This window comes from Cinclus cinclus, chromosome 5 (genome assembly GCF_963662255.1).
Source record: "Cinclus cinclus chromosome 5, bCinCin1.1, whole genome shotgun sequence".
Taxonomy (NCBI): Eukaryota; Metazoa; Chordata; class Aves; order Passeriformes; family Cinclidae; genus Cinclus; species Cinclus cinclus.
The window spans coordinates 27,381,899-27,402,015 of record NC_085050.1 but is presented as its reverse complement, the minus strand read 5'-3'; positions in this window follow the sequence as shown (position 1 = coordinate 27,402,015).

The window sequence follows — 20,117 nt, the reverse complement described above, 5'->3', positions numbered from 1 at the left end:
AAGGATATTCTAGACACTGAGCTGTAATGGATCCTGGGACAGTGACTTCCATGGCTGCAGCCTGAGTGGATACAGATAGAGAAAGGAGCTGCCCCAAGTTAAACGCAGTTTCACTTCATCATTGTGCAATTAAGAACACATTTAATCTACTGAGGGACAAGCTTTTCCATATAACATATGCAAGACAGAGGAAACAAATCCAGTTACACGTGCACTGTCTATCAGCTTCTCAAAACAACATGTTCACATCATGGGCACTAATTATATGCAATCGTACCAATGTATGATTAGTAGTGCATGTTCATAGTGAACATGCACATAGTACATGTTCAATTCTGCAGCTGTAGCATACACGAAAGGAAGAATTAGAGTCCAAGTCCTCAACTCACAGTGCGTGCACTGGAGGTGAGCAGAGTTTTCAGAAAGCTCGAGGTGGTAGGAACTGAAGTGTGATTTTTCTGAGAAGGTCTCAGAGAGACCTAAGTAACTTCCACACTGGCTCAGACATGTGAGTGTCCATACCTGCTGTGAATTTGTGAAAAAGTGTCCTGCTGCGTTGCTGAAGTAGAGCAGGCAAAAGCTACCAGATGAATCACAGAGCATCCAGGGTCACAAACTTCCTTGGACCAAGCAGCCCTTGGACTTTCAGTTAATAGTTGTGCTGGGTATGTTTTGACGAGGGACACTTATACAAATGACCTCTGCTGTGCAGCATTGCTAAACACAGTTTGTGCTTCCAGGTGCACCAATGCCAGCCCAAGCACTTGTATCAGATGAGGATTTGCAGCTGTTGAAAGAGGTAAGCATCATCTGCCTTGTGGTACCCTCCCATTTCTTCTGTGCTCATCCTTGCTACAGTCCCACCCTACTATCCAGTATTTCTCTTGCACAGAGTTCAGCTGTGTTATCTTCTAGTATGACTTCCTGTATGTCTCCTATCCTGGCATCAGCAAAGAAGTGAAATATCTAATTTTCCAGATATTCTGAACAGTTGCTTCAGGAGGATGTTGGGACTAAATGTTAAGATGTCATTCTGAGAAGAGATTGTCTTGTCTCAGTGGAGAGCTAGGCTTAATAACTGGCAGACGTTTGATGACCAGGCAGACACAGTGTCCCTCCCATCTGGTAGTTTTATAGTCTGTACATGATACTCAGGAATTGTTTCAACTCATCCAGTCTCGCTTCTTGCATCCTCTGTTCTGCACACAAGGCTGGGACTGTTTAATCCTAACCTAGCCCCACGATTTACTAGGTAAAGGGCAATGTACTGTGTCAATTAGCCCCCGTAACATTTGGCTACTGATTGGTATCATAACTTCCACTCTCATCTCTGAAATGAACCTTTGTTTTGACTCTAGAGTGTGACGCATGTGTTAACACAGGCTCTTCCCTGCCCTTTTGGAACAGATGGAGTGGCAGGGTATAACATGTGGAGAGGGTTTGTCCTGCAACTTGCATGTCCTGGTGTTGCTGCAACTGTCAGCTATTGTGTTGACATTTAATTTAGCAGCTTTTGATAACATTGGAAAATAAGTGACTCATCAGGGGGACAGGTGTAGAGAAGTAAATTTCTTCTCATTGAGACTGTTACAGAAGACATCCCATTTACTGTCATCCCCCCACAGCTCATGTTGGACATAGTGACTCAAAACCTAACCTGTTCCAGACTGGCCCTTGAATGAGCCCTAGACATGTTTATCACCTGGGAAAAAATGGTCACTTGGAAAGTAAGATCCTGAAAACTATAAGGAGCTTTGAAAATTAGCTATTTACATTCTGGATTTTAAAATCTGTTTTATGCATTTCTGCATATCTTGATAAGGTTTTCTAGCTGTAAGATTTGTACCCTGTGGTGGCTGGAAACCAAGACAAAGGTCCTGTTGATTTCAATGAAGAAAACAGTATGCATAAGATACTAAATTTTGTAAAATTGTGTAATAGAAGCAATATAAAAGTTACCATTAGAACTAGAATTATGCTGGATTGGAAAGGGTCTAAAGAAAGAGAATTATATATACATAAACCCTAAATCAACCTAATTACTCATGGGGTTTCATTAAGTGCAAATAATATTTTTTCCATCTTTGCTACTTTATTAGTGGATCATTCAGGAGAACCCCTGTCTCTAAATAAACCTAGTGTGTTCCAGGAATGGCTCTGAGTTTATAAATTTAAAAGCTTTGTAACTAAGTATTTTGTTTCGTCCTTTGTCTCTAACTTTCTTTTGTTTCTTTATGTTATTTAACCAACCTCAAGCACCTTGCAGTCTTCTACCCCCAGGCCACATTTCCGAGACAGGAGAGAAAATTTTGGAGAAGGTGCATAACAGAAACTACCAATTTTTTTAAAAGGAATTAACAGAAATTGTGGGTTTTCCTCAGCCCTTTTTTGTCTGTGAAGTTTTTAGCTAAAAGATACCAGCAAAAGCAGTCTCTGTCTTGTTCTACTACTGAATTATGGTTGTTCTCTTCATCAAGTAAATAAAACAAATAAAACTCAAACACAAACAATCCCCAAGAGAAAACAGTCCCTTTTTAAACATAAGCTTCCAGAATTACTTTAGCTTGATTTTATCTCATTCATTGCTGACTTATTCCTCTATATTTTCTTACTCTGAAAGTACTGAAGCTGAACTAATACACTGAAACACATGCAAAATGAAGGAAAAAGAGAATGGAGAGGATGTGTTACCAACTATTTGAAAAGGGAATCCTGTGAGCTATTAGTTTTCCCGCTATGTCTGCTAATGCTTTCTCATAGATTGTCTCTGGAGAAATGAATCATCTCCTGTCCTGAAGTGCCCAGATAAACATTATTTTTTTAAATTTCTTTTTTTCCTTTAATGTTTTCATTGCTAATGCATGTAACTTAGAGCTTCTTATCTGTAAAAAAATTGTAAGAACAATTGCATTGCCTGCTCTATCAAAAAAAACCCACCCAAATCCACTATGTTTTTTATGCAGTCTGTGAACGTGAGTGGCAAACATCTGTTTTTTCATCTAACACTACTAAATATTGCATGGAAAAAAATAGCATATACTGATTGAGGTTACTATTGATACAATTTTGAAGTTTCTTTTTGCCATTGTTATTAAACTGTGCAACTTCAGTTGCAGTGCTGGAGACTTTTTGTTACAGACCACTCAGAGCTTTCAGTGTGGGTATTATTATTTCTCTGAACTCAAATACCTTTTATTCCATTTCTTATTCATTCTCTATTAATAGCTCCACTAAAAATTAGTCAGTATTACATTACTCTTTCATCTTGGAAAAGAGACAGAAGGAGGATGTAACTAATGCAAGGTTATGAACTGTAGGGAGAGAATGGCTAGGAGTCACTTGCTTGGTACTTCTTCTAAGACAAGATCATGACTTGATCTTGCACTAGATGAAGACAGCTTTGAAAGGACTGGTGAAGGCAAACAGAAGTGGTGTTTCACACAGTGTTTAGGAAACTTCTGGCACAAATCAACTGGTGTGCATAAGATGTGCCACCACATATCATAATCACTCAAGGGATACATGTGCCACACACCTGTAGGGATGCCACAATCCAGCTGAAAGAGTTGTGTTGAAGGATTGATCCTTGAGTCCCTTGCTTTAGTTTTGTCATTTTCTTCAGTTCTGTGTAATTCAAATATATTGCAGAACAGATTCAAGCTCATAGTTCATGCCCCAGTTGCTTGCAATCATAACTTAAAATATGACTTAGTCTTAAAAGTTTGCAGTTAAAAGGGGTATGTGGTGGGTAGGGAACAAAGATCACAGATATGTACGTTTGTTCAAGCAAGTATAAGGTTGTTGTTGTTTTTATGTGGTTAAGGCCCTTTCACCCTTTGAATGCAAAATATTTAATGAATGGACCTAAAAGGATGCCTTACAGTAGGCAAGCTTGCCCTGCCATTAGCTGCACTTACCTTTATCTGAAAATATGCATATTTCACTTGTTTTTATTACTCAACTTCCTAAAAAAACTGTGTGAACTCTTACAGATAGACGATGCATGTTCTGCTTACCTGTCCACAGATTCTCAACCTCAGGTGAGTCAGACAGAGGTAACTCTACTATTTTGATACTGTTTGTTATATGTAGTAGAATTGGAAATGTGATACCTGAGTTCCTGTTTCCTTTGCATTAGGTGTCCAGTACACTAGAAGAACTTTGTTTTTTGGTCATGGGATTTCTCCAGAAAGCACAGGTAACACACACAAAAGACTTCTTAGCATTTCTGAAGCCTGATCTCTCACTGTGCCAGACAGCAGTGATACATCAATACTTGGAAAATTATCTCCAGGTTGGGTACAAGGCGTTAGGTGTTTTTATTGCTCTAGATTAGAAAAGCTATGAATTCTCAACAGACAAAGAAATCGATTTAGGAGAGTCCGGGGATGAACGAGAGAACGTCTGCTAAACACATCTAAACTCTTCTAGGGCAGAGTAATCAACGCTCTCTACAGAGTCTGAAATGATTGGTTAGATTGATAAGCAAAGACATATAATACATCTGCCAAGGAAGAACGATATTTCAACCCAGTGCGGAAAAGATTATGTATTTAAACAAAATTATCCATTGCTCTTTTTATTTCAATGAATAAAAGCCTTTCTACCAACTGTTATTCCCACAGGGTTTAGATGAGAAAGACAACACCAAAAGGGTAAGATGTCTATATATGTCCTCCAATCACACTAAAAAAAGGCAAGAAAATAATAAAATTTTTGCCCTGTTTTGTAGTAATATCCACTTTTAATTTTTTTTAAACAGTTCTTGTTTCATTATTCTAAGACTCATGACTCGGGCAACTCAGACATCATGGTAAGTGGCATAGTGAGTGTACTCACTCCTTATGAGTGAGTACAGGAGTACTTACATCTAAAACCAAAGCAATATTCCTTTCTGCAGTAGTTTCTCCAAATGTATGGCAAGCTCAGGACTGAGAGTTGCATGTTAACAGTACAGAAGGTGTTCTAATAATATGGGAGAGATGATCCGTACTGTACAGGTGTGGAAAAAAAAATCTAACAAACTCAACCAAACATTCATGGAGTCCCAGCTGAATCTTAATCTTGCAGTTTCAAATTTTAAGAATGAGATAATATACTTTTTTCAGGTGTTTGAACATAGCATATACAGTGAAACAACATGGATATACAGGACCTGAGAACATGACCATACCTATTAGATAGTCTTGAAGGATTTTTATTAATTATTAATTAAACTGTATTAATTCATTTGCACCTGTCATAAATATGTAGCAGGCAAAATAGTATTTAAGTCTTACTTGGACTTTATTTTTCATTCAAAATATAACCCAAAGTTTAAACCATGGCCAAGAATTGTTGCTCTTAAAGTGTTCTCATAAACCAACAAGCCAAGTATGTGATCCATTCTTGCTTTTGAAGTGAAAACACTCTGTTATCTGTGTGCATTTATGCACCACAGGATTTTAAGAGTTAAACATATTCATATTTTCTTGTTTCTTGACAATCATTCTTACATGTCAATGTCTATTTTTGCCTTGTTCTGTACATTTCTCCAGAAATAAGTGATGTATTTCCTAGAAAGTGAAAATGCTCATATTGGTGTCAATGTTTTCATGCTACAGCTGCTTTGGAGGCTTTAATGGTAATTAAGGCACAGTGAAATGAACTATTTCTGCTGCTGCCCCTGCTTAAAAGGTTACTGCATCCCATTGCACCACCATCCTGAACACCTTTGCTGCTGCCCCCAGAGATTACTGCTTTCTCACTTCTGTTGGTTGAGCTGTTCAGATGATTATTTTCTAGCCAATCTCAGAGATACTAATTTAGGTGAGATCCATCACTCTCCACTGGCTGCAAGACAGAGCCCAAGTGGACAGCTGGGATGTTCATTAACTACTTCAATCACATCAGACTCGTACTTTTTTTTTTTTTTTTTTTTTTAGGTATTAATGATCCCATATCACCTACCTTAGGCAGATAGGACAAAATTTGCTACAAATAAGCAAGTTCTTTTTACCTGTTAAGTACAATAACACTTCAGTAACTCTGGTTACTCCATGTATTACAGTGGTCTTAATTGCATTACTTTTCTAAGAAGTATTGTAGCAAAAATGCATTGTTTTTAAAATTACATTTGTATGAGTTGAAGGTTTAAGTTGGTTATTGGAACACAGGGTTTTTATACTTTATTTCTTCCTGTAGACCTCTCTCCAAAATCCCACATAGTTGTGTTTTTGCAGGGTAAGCACTTAGTCTGCACACAATGCCACTGTGTATAGTTAGGCTGTCTGCAAGATTAAGGTCTTGTTGAGCACAAGAATTTTCATGATCAGAGCTTAGATGGAGGGACCACTGCCATGATTACAAATATTCCTTGGAAATGGATTTCTACGGTACACTGTTCTTTAGCAAAAAATCTAATTCTTTGTGTTGCCATTTATTTTGAAGTAAAATGAGCTTTTTGGTCTTTTTGGTATAGCAGAGGTTGAAGCTACTAACTTCTGTAGTAGAAAATTGTAGAAGTATTAGTAGGAAAACTGTGTGTTCTCAGTACCACTCATAGAGACAGATTGAATTTTGAATAATTCCAGGAGTCTGTAAGTAGTTCTGAACTTTCAGTTAGTAAAGGTGAGGATACATAGCTTTTCCTTCCATCACTCTGTGTAGTGTAAATAAAAATATTGATGCTTGTTTGTTGTCAAGTTAAAATGTTGAAAAAGGAATGTTTTCCAACTAATAAGTTTCTCAGTCTTCAGTCCTTTTTTGGTCCATGAGCCAATACTGCAGAAAGATACTTTTTTTTTGCATCATAAGGGCCAAATTTCTCTGTTGCTCATGTGTGTATTCGTGTCCTCTCAGTCGTCTGTCCTGCATCCTTTACTGCAACTCGTTCCTCAGCTTAATGAGAGAAGACTGAAGAGATACAAACTGGACGTACGTAACCTTAAACTCTGTATGCTTATGTTCTCACACTTTGTGATTCAGTAGCTTTTCTAAAAATGCCCTTGTAGACCTCTCTGCTTTTATATTTTGGTTGGTCTACCCAAATCTCAAAATAAACAGGATGTGCTTCAGGAAGGGTTATCTTGCTGCTGGTCTTTTTTCTTTCTCATAATTGGGAAGAAAAACAGAACTTGCTGTACATAAACATATACACCTCTCCCTGATTACATAAGGAATTGAAAAGGTGAATGGGTAAAGGAGGAAACATGCTCTATTAAATATTTTCTTTCTCCCCAGTTTGAAACAACATCAGATTTTTTCATGGTTTTGATTTCTCTTTGAGCTACAGCCTGTCTGATAGGATATATCTGAGAAAGAAGACTAAAGCATTTTCTTGGCCAGTTAATATAAGAGACTGAGACCGACCTTCTAGAGATCAGGCATTAAAATAAAACTCTAAGTAATCATACATCTTCATGAATATATATTTTTGTGAATAAACTTGCATATTTATTATAACAGGTATTGGGTTATTTTAACATCTCCAAGCCCTTAGAAGTTTAGAAAGCAAGTGTTACAAAAATGACAGATTCTTAGCTTCAGCTGTTTTCTAATACCAAACTTCTGACATGAACTCAAACAAGAACATGTAATCTTTAAGAAGTGTCTGGTTGTAAGAGGAAAATGACATAAATGACAATTTCTCACTAGTAATTGTACTTTTGATTCCTTTTCTGTTCTGGATGGTTTTCTTATTGCTGAAACAGCTGCCTATTTTGCTACTGTTTTCAGTTTTATTCACATGTTGATTAGAAAATACAGAAAAAAATGCGTATGAGTACCACAAGACTGAAATGGCAATGTACAGAAAAAATTTTGCACTTTTGAAATATAAAAAATCATAATAGTGATCATATTATAAATCCAAGATGGGTGTTTCAAACACAGATCATGCAGAATGAGAATAACAATAGAAATAAAAAATAATACAGATGTTTTACGTACAGCAAGAAACTGAATATAATGTTATATGTGATGAACTGATGTCAGAATTAAAATCAAGACTCAAAAATTATGTACAGTTTAAACTTTACTTCCTTTGAAAGCTTCCCTGGATTGAATCTACTTCTGTAGTTTAGAAACGATGGGAATCATCCTGTTTTACACAATTCTCACAGCATTAGAATAGAGTATGGTGTGATTCCTTTCTGTGACACTTCACCTTATGATATTTACCCAAAAGATCAAAAGATCACAGCATCGCAGTTTTTAATTGAGAAATACCCTCATTGCTAAACAAAACCCATCTTAATTTTATGTTCTGGTAAGCATAATGCTGAAACAATTTTGTTTCCAAAATTTACTGTCGCCCCACCTGCAGGACAGACACATCATTCCTATGTGATACCAACGGAAGCAAATGAAACACTGTGGTTAAGCTTATGTGTTCTCTCATAATGGTCTCATTAAAGCAACTGAATACTTCATGCTTTGTACTTGTTATATTTAAACAGAATTTCTATTTTCTTCATCATCTGTTACCCTCCTTGCTATATGAATCATTAGGCAGCTGTTTCACCCTGTGTGCAGCGTGGACAGGCTAGACCATCATAAGCACTGCTCTTTGGGAGTTGGTGTGAGAGGGCTGGTTATGGCACATCTTTGGGAACAGTCTGGGGTCTCATTCCTGGGAGCAGCCCAAGTATTTCTGATATTTAAACTTCGTATTTTTGTCCTCCTGCAAGATGCAAAATGCAGCTCTACTTTAACTGTAGAGACTCTGCTGTCATGAAGACATTCTTGATGTGCCTGGATAATGAACCCTGGAAAATCAGAGGCAAGGGCTGTTCATAAGGAACATTCAAAATCTATCCGAGCTGATCTAAAACTTCAGGTGGAATTGGGCTCCATTCTTATGTTCTCTGCTATTTCTGCATGACAACATAAATGTTGTGTTATTGACATGGAGAAATGCACATAAAGCATTTAAGGAGTAAGACTGTATGCAGTACTGAAGAAATATTTTTTATGTATACATAAACAACCTCTCTGTATGTATTAATTTACAGCTGTAAATATAATTTAAAATACTCTTTTTTTTTCTTCAGGAAGAACTTCAAGGACCTGGATTAATTCAAAGCAGAGGCTACTTCTTCTACAGGGTATATGGTTTATTTGATTTTTTTTTCTTTTTGTTTTGTGGTGAGCATTAGAAAAAAAAAGAGTAGAGATGTAGTTGAATTACAGAAAGAATTACTGTGATTGATACTTTTTTCAGTAAGAGCATTCCACCCCTACAGGCCACCTCCTGGTGTGTTCCTGATATTAAAATAAAGGCATTGTAAGAATTTTTAAAAGATCATATTCCTAGATTTGTGTATACATTATACCATTCTATGCCTTAAGAAGTCATTGGTTATTTCATATCTATTTGTCAGAGAAAGTTCTAGAAAATATGGCATCTTAGAAAAATCATCATAAAGCATTGTTCAACAGGATATCTTTGCACATATATGGCTAGGTCTGACCTTGCCATTTTCCTTCTGTTTTGACCAGTAAGGTAAGAAACTGGATAGAGAAATTCTCATGAGACTGAGTCTACTGTGTTCATCTTTTACAGCATAGAGCCTTTTTACTTCAGCAAAATTGAGGTAGCAAGTCAGATGTTTGAATAGGTCTCTTGAGTTTGGTTAGTATTTCTACTTAAATAAAAAAGTGGATAATGGCTTTAAAAAATGTGGCTAGGGTTGTGCACGATGATCTTAAATGTCTTTTTGCAACCTAAATTATTCTATAATTCTAATTAAAAGACCACAGATTTATATAGTTACATTTCTTATGTATCAGGCTTGGATCCTTAGAGTTGTTATGACAGGCCAAAGTTATGGGTAATATTAACATTGGTGCATTCATGCTTTCAGAGAAAAAGACAAATCCTTATTAAGCCTAGGAATAAATTTTTTTATCAGCTTTAGGAGAAGATGTATCAAGTCCTCCACTAGAGCAAAATATTTCTGAAAAACACCACAGTGAAAAGGAAGTCCTTGCCTATGTCAAAGAATACAGCCTAAAAAGAAAATAATTGAAAGTGACATGTATTTCTTTGTTGATATCAACACTTATAATCAATAGTAACAACAATCAGAAAGCACATTTTAAGAAAATGCAAAAAAATAAGGATTAATGATCTCTTCTTGTAGCTTTCTCCCCTTTATAAAATCATACAAGATAGACAATTCATTCTTCAATCAATATGCAGTAAATTTTAGTGTAGAATTCTCCTTCAGAGGTAAACATAGATTAAACAATAACTAATCTTAGGTCTATCTTTGATAATAATCACAATGACACTACTGAGAATTTCATCAATTTCTATAAACACCAAGTTGTTTGGGGCTTTGTTACTAAATTCTGTCAGTTTTATAGAATATGTAACTTACTGAGTATTTGTCTTTCAGCCACGTAATGGAAGGAGATCAGTGGATTTTCGCTAAGGAGGTACTTACTTAATTCTATTAGTTCATTTTTATCCAAATAGACCGTGATATTTTTGTTGAGAAGTTGTCCCAGAAGGCCTTTAACTTTGTAATTGGTTTAGATTTCCACCCACAAACTTTTCCCATATAGGTTAAACACACTTAGATGTGTTAAATAAACTTATCTTCAGATTAAATGAACAAAAGCTGTAGGTATTCACTTCCCACAACAGAAAGCACAGAGGTGTTTCAGGCAGCAAGAAATGGAAAATGTTCCACATTTGTAGACAATTTGGAAAGTACAGATAATGATAAGTAAATCTAAGGAATAACTGAGTCAACTGCCTGTCAAATGAATGCCAAGAAGTAAACTGACATCCTGAAGGTAATTCCCTAATTTTACGAAGATAAAACCTCCCACTGAAGCTGAGTTCAAACTTCAGGATTTAATTTCAGTGTCTGCAACTATTTAGAAAGATGTAAAAATGTAAAAATGTAGACCAACACTATAATGCTCTCTTTTCTAGTGTATTTTATACTGCCAAAGTTTTTAAATGTTATCTCCAACTTAGTGTTGTATCAACAGCTAATGCTCTGTCTTATTTTTCAGGATTATAGATTTCTGACTTAGAACTAAAACTGCAGGAATGCTGAGTAAATGGACATCCTGTTTTCCTTACAATAATTATTCATTATTAATGTACAATTAGAAACCACTTGAATGTAAATATTCTTAAACCAGATTCTGTTAAGAAGGTCTTTACTATCTTGATTATATTAAAAGCATATTAAAATTATTTGTTTCCTAGTGTTACAATGTTTACAACCACACATAATTCAACTGTAAAAGAGTCAGTGTTTGCATGCAACAGACATTGCCTCTAACAACCCTGTTAAGCAAATTTTCCCTTCTAAATAAAGGCCCTCAGCCAGACAGTTGTTTTAATGAGAATGTTTGCAATCAAGACTCCTGTGTTTTTTTCCAGGATATATTGTGATTTGTGTGTTTCACCATCTGAAAAAAAAAAAAGATGAGAATCTCTTTTCCCTTAATAAAAGGAATCTGAACAAATTGCATGTTTCGAAGAAATATCATTACTTTAATTCAACTAAAATATAATGGCACCCTTTTGTAGCCATTAAGAACACAAATGCACTATGGTTCTCATTTAGAAGACTCAATTGCAACTGGAATCACAATTCACTTGAAAATTCAAGTGCTTTTGATGGAGACTGAAAGAAGCTCTACTCAGAAACTCAGGTTAGCCTTACAATCTTCCCAGCTTCTCTCTACGAGTTTTTCACACCAAAATTGTATTAAATTATATTGTTGAGGTTGTGATTATATGGAAAGTAACTAATCATTCAGAACTAGATGATCTTAAAGTCCCTTCCCACCCAAACCATTCTGTGCTTCTATGATTCAGTGTAGAAGTGGGCTAAAGTTTTTAACATTGTATGGGCAGGTCATGGCTTGAATTGACCTCAGCATTACTGTTCTTGCTTCTGCACTTTTGGATGAGCAATGAAACTTCACAAGGTAGCTGAAAAAATTACAGCCTCAGAGGAAGCTGAGTTGAGAAGACCTTTTCCTCTTCTTGCCCACTTGTTTTTGTTCCGCATTTTAATAATTAACACTTCTTATAACAAAATTTGTTCAATATTTAATTTTAATGATTTCACTAGATTATTTTAAAAAGCATTCTAAATTAAACATACAGTGCAGATAGTGACAAGCAATATGACATCTAACATGTACAGATAACTAACATAATTTCATTAGGGAGCTGGTTAGTGTAAGGAAGATTACCATTCTGAATTTTTGGTAGCAATCCAATCCTGTGTTTCTGCATTTTCCTGTGTAGTTATAATGCAATAAAGTATTTTTTTTTTCTTTTTTCTCTCTCTCTTACCCAGAGTTATGGCAAAGTTAACTAATTTCTGAAACAAATACATATTTTTCTTTCATTAGTTCCACATCTGCTTATTACTTTTCATACATTTAAAATGTTTGGTGACTAGAGAACAAAAGGTGGACTTCTTTTGTTTGTTTATTTGCTTGTTTTGGTTTGGGTTTTTTGTGTTTATAGTGAAACCATATGGATGAATGAATCTTGAAGTAGTAAAGGAAGCTGAAGATGGCTTTGATGAGACTGATAGGAAAGGTATTGATATGTATAGCTGTAGTGAGAGATATCTACCCAGATTATCAGTGCACATGTCACTATTGTACATGTACATGCTCCTAAAAATAAACTCAGAATCTTTTGAATAGCAATGTCCACTGACTGACACAACTGCCTTTTTCTACTTTCTACTCTTTTGACTTCAGATAGCACCCACATTACTGCCCTACGTCTTCCTGATTGTCAATTTACAGTGAAACAGAGAAACAGCTTACACCATATTTTGCTTTGGTGTTCTGTTAGAACAAAATTATTTACTCTGAAAGCTGGATATTTAAAAGAAAGTGTTGAACAGGCTGCAGTGGAAAACATTGTTATGCATCCTCATTTGAGCTGAAGATACATTGAGTTTGGAGGTGTTCTGTGTACAAGGTGTTAGACAAATCTTGATAGTCTCAACATTTGTCCAAGTTACACAAGTAGGGCTCATTCTCTGTCTGCCTGATTAAAGGCTACCCCTCACTCTGCTGCACCAAAGATGACTCTGCCCCACTAAAGACACTTTCTGCTAGTCTTTAGGTCTTTGTGCAATGCTGATAAATGTTCAAAGAAAGAAGTTCGGAATCCCATTTTCTCCCTTCTGTTTTGGATAGAGTTTTCTATGCATTTTAAGCCAGAAAGAATGGACAACTGGTTGTAGGTATCCATTTCCTCTCATGTGCACATGAAAAATAGGAAAAACAAGATCTGGTCATACATGGCTCCACTTTTGTGATAGATAATGTTTTGCATAGGGGGGGTTGTGCCACCTATATGAGGATGGCATGCCATTAAGGAAGAAAACTGTATTTTAGTGCTGGAATCAAACTGTTCAGAATTTTTAATTGATTAAGTAATTAATTTTACTATTATGAGCAAAACACATTTCTTCTAGCATAGCACTCATTTCCAGTACAATATGGTCTATACATATATTACTGTAATAAAAATGCAATTTATTATCAATTACTGTAGTAATTACTATAGTTTCACCATATCATGCATTTCAATTTCTGTGTTGTAATGGTGGTAGCTGCAGAACCACAGAATCACAGAATGGGTCAGGCTGAGAGGGAGAGCAGTGGGTCATCAGGTCCAACACCCCTGCTCCAGCAGGGTCATTCCAGAGTACATGGCACAGGATTGCATCCAGACGGTTCTTGACTATCTCCAGTGAGGGAGACTCCACAATCTCTCTGGGAACCTGTTCCACTGCAAGGCCACCCACACAGTAAAGTTGTTCTTCTTCACATTCATGTGGAACTTCCTGTGCGCCAGTTTCTGCCCATGGTCTCTTCTGCTCTTGTGTGGAACCCTGAGAAGAACTTGACTTGGCTCCATCCTCTGACACCTTCCCTGCAGATACTTGTAGACATTGATGAGGTCCTGTCAACCGGTTCCCTCTCAGTTTTCTCCTCTTGAGGCTGAACAGGCTCACTCCCTCAGCCTTTCTTTGTGAGAAATAGTTTGTAAGGACAGTGCAGAAGGCAATTTTCCTCAATGAATTACAGCTGTACTGATTGCTGAGAAGTGCAGACAGCCTTACCTGCTCAATGAGGATGGGTGTTATAAAAGAGTGGGCTAGGTGGTCTAGAATTAGTGGGAGTTGTAGTTACAGCTTGGGACTCAAGAGTCTGATGCAGTTTGGGATGGGGTTTGCTGGCTGTGCAGTGTGGCAGTAAGGGACAGATAAGGTAAGAAGATGTGTGAGGGACAGACAGGGTTAGGCAGTTGTGAAAAGGACAAGCTGGGGTTAGCTAGTCATGCAGGAGGGAGAAGAGAGTCTGCAGAGAGGAGTCAGAGCCCTGTGGAGCTGTCAATGAGGAAAGGAGTCAGTACTGTGTGGAGTTGCTTGAGTGAAGTTTGTTGAGAGAAGGCACAAAAAGTTTTTAATAAAGGACTGATGATGATGTCAGTCCAGTCTGTCTTGACATAATTACTATGTTTCCTCATAAGAGAGATGCTCTAATCAATAAGCTTGTGTGGTTTTAAAGGATAGCTGTGGTTCCCTGAAAAACAGGTGTTGTTTGGTTTGCCTCTTAGTCAAGGTAGATTTTAATGGCTTTTCTATTTCTTACTTCAGGAAAATGTTAATTTGATGTTTATATTGAAGAAAGGCTCAGGGGAGACCAAATCAATGTTTATAAATACCTGACTGGAGGGTATAAAGCAAACAGGGCCAAGGTCTTTCCAGTGGTGCCCCATGACAAGACCAGAGGATGTGGGCACAAATGGAAATGCTGGAGGTTTCCTCTGAGCTTCAGGAAACACTTTTTTACTGTGAGGATGACCAACTGAAATGTTGCATGGTTCTCTTCCTTGGTGATGTTCAGAAGCTGTCTGGATGTGGCTCTGGACAGCCTGCCCCAGGTTGATGCTATTTGAGTTGGAGGGTTGAATCAGGTGACCTGCCTTCCAAGCCCGGCCATGCTGCAATTTTGGAATTCTGTGATACACAGCACACTGTCTTAGGCATAACTACAACACAATCAACGTTATTGAACTATCTAATGTGTTTAACAGGGCTACACCAATCATTTCACTTACAGCACCACACAAGTCAATCTGTTTATGAATTTGGGTTCAGAAAACTTTGGCACTTTGTACTGATGTCAGCAATTGTTGCTATACTGGACACTCATACGTATTTTTTGGTACATATTTTGCAAGGTACTCTGCCCAGTTATGGGGACTCTGGAGTTGTGCCCAGTTACATTCTCCTATAACTAAGAGAACTGAGGCATGCAGTTTACACAAAATAACAAACTAATGCGATCAAAACACTTATTCTGTCTAGACTCTACTTACTGCTGTTGAATTGTTAAAATGACTAAAATAATTCTAAGACTAAGGCAGTGTATCTAGTAATGTACTCTGAGAAAATAATCAACCTAGCTATGTGGAAGTTATGAATTGAAATTATAATGCATTGTTGCTAGAGTATAATAACATTGTATGTTTATAGTTTCTTTTTTTTTCTGAAAAGTATTTCCACAACAGTAATTGTAATTAATAGCTGCTTTTAGTTCAACAAGATTCAGTAAAGCATTTTCCTTTTCTACCTTGCAAATATTTTTATTGATGAAGACTGCCATCTACTGATTTGGCATTTCAGTTTTCATTAATTATTTTAAAATTGGTAAATACTAATATAAGGACTGTAATTCTTCCTTAAACTAATCTCATACGTAGAATCACACAAATACAGAGTACCTGCTCTAATGTTTCTTGCTTCATCCCAAATGAGAAATGCTTGTACAATTTGTTTGTTACTCAAGTTTCCCAAATCTGATACTGATGAATTAAGAAAATTAATGTTATATTATTGAATAAATATTTGCATAGAAGTCTTTCTAGCAATAAAATTTTAAGACTGCCTGGTGAAGAGTTACTCAAATAACTTAAGTAATTGAGATGCACTAGATATTATTTTAAAATGCATGTAAAATGTTCCAAAGATGCTTATTATTTTTTCTAATTAGGCAGCAACACTTGCAGGAATGGAAATGTCTTCAGAGGAAGAAAAAGTATGTGAAAATAAGAGGAAGTTGTGAAAAGCACTATGCAAAAGAAGTTTACAAATGATCCAGAGGATGTTTGGGTTGTAACTCACCTTTATTGGTCAAGGTAATTACATTCTTACATAAGATGTAGAATACTTTAATACAAAGAATTGGAATTAAATTTAAAAAAAATTAATAATTAAAAATTTAGAAAAATTAAATAAACTAATGGAATAGCAATTTTTTAGCAGCAATAGAATCACAGAGCATCTGACCTACTTGATTTGTTAATTCTCTTTCTGAGAGTTAATAGTTCACTTTTGTTCAAATACATAGAAGATTTGTTTTGCTGTGTATGCTTAGCGCCACATATGTAACTTTACTGAGATCTGAGTTTCACTAAGAAAGTGGTGGCCCCTGTTGGCAGTTTCTTTTCTCAGAGGGAGTGGTCTAACAGGATTATTCTACCTTTATTTCCCCTTAGGCTTTTCCTGGTGGGCTTTTGATTTGTTCTAGTCACAGTTATGCAAGCTGAGGAAAGCTGGGGGACCTTTTAGTTTATAGGTTGCCCTGTAAAATCTCTAATGGTAGCAAAGGTTGAGACAGGATGCAGCAGAAATGTCAAAGGACTCTCACTACTCTCTGTATGTTAGCAACTCTATTAGATGTTTTTGAAAAGCACTGAGAATTAGTACAGAATGTTTAATCATTTTTAAAATTCAGATCCAATTTTCTTTTCCTTCTTTTCGTTTTTTGGGAGGGAGTTTCTTCTCAGTTGTCAGGAATCAAGTATTTTTTTCCAGGAGCAGAAGTAACAGGACAACCAAATGAAATTATTAGAATTACAGTAATTTAAACTTCAAGATCTGAAGAAATAAAATAGTGGCATTTTTGATTTTCTTTTGATTTGTATAATGGAGAATCAATTCTGCAATCTACCATTGCATAAATAAGAACCTCTGAGGAAACTTGTAATCCCTTAGGAAGGAGTATGAGTATCCCCAAAGTCTCTCATCTCTGTTAACAAAACTGGCTCACCTGCCAGTGACCTCCACGGTTCACAGGCCACACCAGCTGATTTAACTTCAGTCAGATACAAAAGATCCTAATTGCCCAAAGATTAATGGGCTGGAGGGGAACAAGAAAACCCTGTTGCTTTTGGTGTTTTCTTCATCGGTTGGTTGGTTTTGGGGGTTTATATAGTGACTGTATTTTTAAATGGTAACTATGAAAATAATGAACATGGCAAGGCATGATAAAAGTAAAAATATACAAAGGTTTCCCTGATGTTATTTAAGGAATGAAAAACATTTAAATGTTAAACTGAAATCTAGTTTAAATAAATTAAAGTAAAATGTATGTTACAGATTCAAGAATCTCATTTAAACTCTACAGTGGACAAAATCAGGTTTAAAAATTTTGTGAGGAATGAAACTGAGACATAGTGCTTGAAGTGTCTGGTAGCTTCACAACGTACTTTGTAGACTGTGCCTGCTATGTATTTTTACCTTAACAGCTCTTTAAATCCCAATGATCTTGGAAGAAATGAAATACAATTTGTCCTGCAATTCTCATAATGAATTAAAGTAGAAGCAGACTATAGGAAAAGATACACGTGTTCTTCAAATGCTTCAATTACTTCAGTTATATTACAAATATTTTATACCAGAAGTGTTGTTATATTTTCTTATTCTTTTCTAGTATCCCAATGTGTTTACTGGCTAATGAACACCTCAACCTGCTGGTCTAAAACTTTCCACAAGGCAAATTTCTCAAAACCATTGTAAACTGCTGCATTCAGAATTACCAGGACAGGTGTTTAGCCATAATACTATGTATATATAAACTGGTGAAATACAAGGCAGGTTCATTGGAATAGCTAAATATGGGGGAATATATCTGAAAGCAGAAGGTATTAGAAATATTTCTAAATAATTCATGTTCTGGAAATTTTTTGTTTGTAATCATTAGTTCTAAAGGCCACTTCAAGGTTGAGAAGGTATTTGATTATTTTTGATGGGGAAAACGATCTGGAGAAAAAAGCTAAGCATTTGTATGGAATTGATGTAATTCTGTGGTAAGAATATTGCCTAAGCACGGGTATTTTGCAATTTCATGGTTAGATATTGTACTGAGATAAAGTTGGGCTGGCTCTCATTTTTGTTTTTGACATGTATCTTGGTCTTCAGTAGAGTCAGTTCCCTTTTCTCTTGTGAGAATTTATTGCAGTATCAGAAAAAATTATTTGTTACTACAGCAGAAGTTGAATAAAAACCAGTGATGTGATTAAAAACATGTATTGCTTGAAAAAAAAAATAAGATTACCTGTTCTGACATAAATTAGTTCATATATGGTTTTCTGCTCCTTTGGTAAGCCTATTGGTAAATACCTACTGGCAGATACCACTGCGGGAAGCTTTTACTTTGCAGATTCAAAGAGATAACTAGCAGATGCATTTCGGAGACAATGGCTTATCTGCCATTATCTGCCACTTCAAACTAGAACGCCAGCTAGTAGTTTTAAATGTAAATAGGTCATCAGGGACTTTAGATACGATTGCGCAGTCCCTTCAAGTATCAAAGCTGGCTGCTATAAAAGTAGCATTGCTTCCTCTCAGCAGCAAGCCGCCCTCCCACTGCTGTGGCTGCTGCCAGGGACACAGGCAGTGTGTGACAGTGGAAGCAGATGTGACAGGAAGGGAGCCAAACCTCCCCTGTGGTGACCCTGTCTTTGTCTAAGCAAAGTGACCACACGGTTGTAATTAAAGCCATCAGAAGCGACAAAGCAGCAGCAAAATCCAAGGTAATCTGCAGGTTAAAACCAGATGTTTCTGGTGCTGAGTCAGTTACACTGTTTGGAAGAAAAGGCTCCAGGAATGTTAGCCAACCTTGCTTTACAAGGATTATGTGGATTGTGACAAGCTTTCAAATCAACATCGACTCACATAATTCCAGAATACTAAAGCGAAATTTAGTTTCAAAACCAGTTTCTTCAAATAGATCCTCTTTTGAACAGGCCAGTGTGGATCAAAAAGGAGCACGCTAAGCAGGTGGTCATTCTGTAGCTCTGAAGAACATCATGCAATATGGCAATGGTATTTCTCTAGAAAACATGGCTATAGTTAATGGAAGTGCACTGTAAGTTTCTGCAATTCTGGCTCAATGCAGTCCCATCATTCACCAATTCACAAAAGATCTGCTGCTCCTAATTTGGCATTGTTTTAAAGTTATGTTGTGAGTGAATCAGAACTACCATTGCACAGCGAAGTCACACTGACAACAAGAGCAGAGCAATGGTATTTTTAGGAGAATGGCTTCATAAAACCACCACACCATCTCTAAACTGTCCTGTTCCTTCAGAATCCTACAAAATACTGCCAAAAGAGAAGTAGCATTAAAAAAATGACCTCGCTTAGGTCACAGCTTTAGCCAAAAATGCAAATGTGTATCATTTCCATAGCTGTGTTGCCTGTTTTGAATTGGCCAACTTGTTAGTGTAACATTGCAGTAAATAGGTATTATACTTCCATTAATGCAAGGTGTGAAGAGATAGTGCAGTAGCCCTATTTTTTCTGAAGAATGACCACTGGTTACTAAAGATCTTCTGGTAAATTCGATAGAAACAGCCTGATGTTATTTGTAGCCTCCTGTTTTTTTGCCATAGTCTAGTTCTGTTAATTATGCATTTTTTGTTGAAAATATTCCTGCATTTTCTCCTGGATGTTCCATTCCTGCTGAACCTTATTATCCCTACATTTCATCATGAGTGTTGTCCTTTGTGCAAGTGATAGTATTAGTTTTCTTTGTCACATTTTCCTCAACTGAAAGTTAGAGTATTATGAATCAGAAAGAAAAATAAGTGTTTTTGCTAATACTTTTCAGAATTCTTCTAGTGAAAAAGCTCATTGTTAGCTCTTTGGGCTAGCTTCTGGTAAAGAAGCTCTTGTCCCTTATGCAAAGAAGTCCTTGCACAAGACTGGTCACAATTGTGAATCAAATGGGGAGACTGAACTACCTGGAAAGTAACCCAGAAAGGAAATCAATGACAG